The sequence below is a fragment of the Arctopsyche grandis genome, chromosome 3 (genome assembly GCF_051622035.1).
Source record: "Arctopsyche grandis isolate Sample6627 chromosome 3, ASM5162203v2, whole genome shotgun sequence".
Taxonomy (NCBI): domain Eukaryota; kingdom Metazoa; phylum Arthropoda; class Insecta; order Trichoptera; family Hydropsychidae; genus Arctopsyche; species Arctopsyche grandis.
Window position 1 is genome coordinate 21,578,191 of NC_135357.1, and position 1,216 is coordinate 21,579,406.

Sequence of the window (1,216 nt, forward strand, 5' to 3'; positions counted from 1 at the left end):
CATATAGTATTTGTAAATTTCTTCAGCAGATCGAACTCACCCACTCGTGACGGTATAGACGGGCGTAATTTTCCGGCGGGTGTGCGTGGCCCGTTCGTGACGGCATCACCCGCGACTTCAAACATACATAGATCAGGTCTTGGTGCGATCGTGCGAGATTTAAAACTCATTCAGATTATGTATATTTCTTTTTACAAACCTCCTTTATTGTAATTGTAAACTTCTTCAGAGCAGATCGAACTCACTCACTCGTGACGGTATAGTCGGGCGCAATTTTCCGGCGGGTGTGCGTGGCCCGTTCGTGACGGCAGCACCCACGACTACATATTATATATATATATATATATATATATATATATATATATATATATATATATATATATATATATATATATATATATATATATATATATATATATATATATATATATATATATATATATATATATATATATATTAGATATTTTAGCTATCAAGCTATTTTAAAAATACATCTTAATTATTAATTATACTTAACTCTAAAATTTATAATTAACTTATATGTACTGTCCCTCACAGAGGTGTCTCTTCGCACCTCGCAGGAATGCATCCATGTTTTTAGCAGACCTGACGCACTCAGGGAGGGCATTATACATGAGCACACCCCTGTGAAAAACACCCCCAGCCTTCTTACTCTACTTACAACTAGTTTGTCCTTATTTCTAGTATAACAACTATGTTTATCTCTATTCCTTATTATATAATCATCAAAATACTTAGGTAATAACTTATGATCTAACTTATAAACAAAAGACAATGTACTAATATTTAGACTAATTCTAATACTCATCCATCCTAATTCATCTAACATACTTCCAATACTCTAAAATCTACTCACATTCAAAATAGCTCTCATAGCTTTATTCTGTATTTTTTGCATTTTTTCTAAATCTTGGCCACTAAACAAATTAAGCACAGTGGCACAATAAACCACATGTGGCAAGACAATTGAATTAAACACTAAAATTTTACTTTTTTTACTTAAAATATTTCTTAACCTACATAATACACCAACTTTTCTAGCCATTTTTTTTTTATTATATAGTCAGCGTGCATTTTAAAATTTAGTCCTGAATCTATGTATACACCTAAGTATTTTATATTTTCAACTTTTTCAATTAACTTATCATCAATTCTAATTTCATTCAATATATTTTTATTTTTACCATTCAACCAC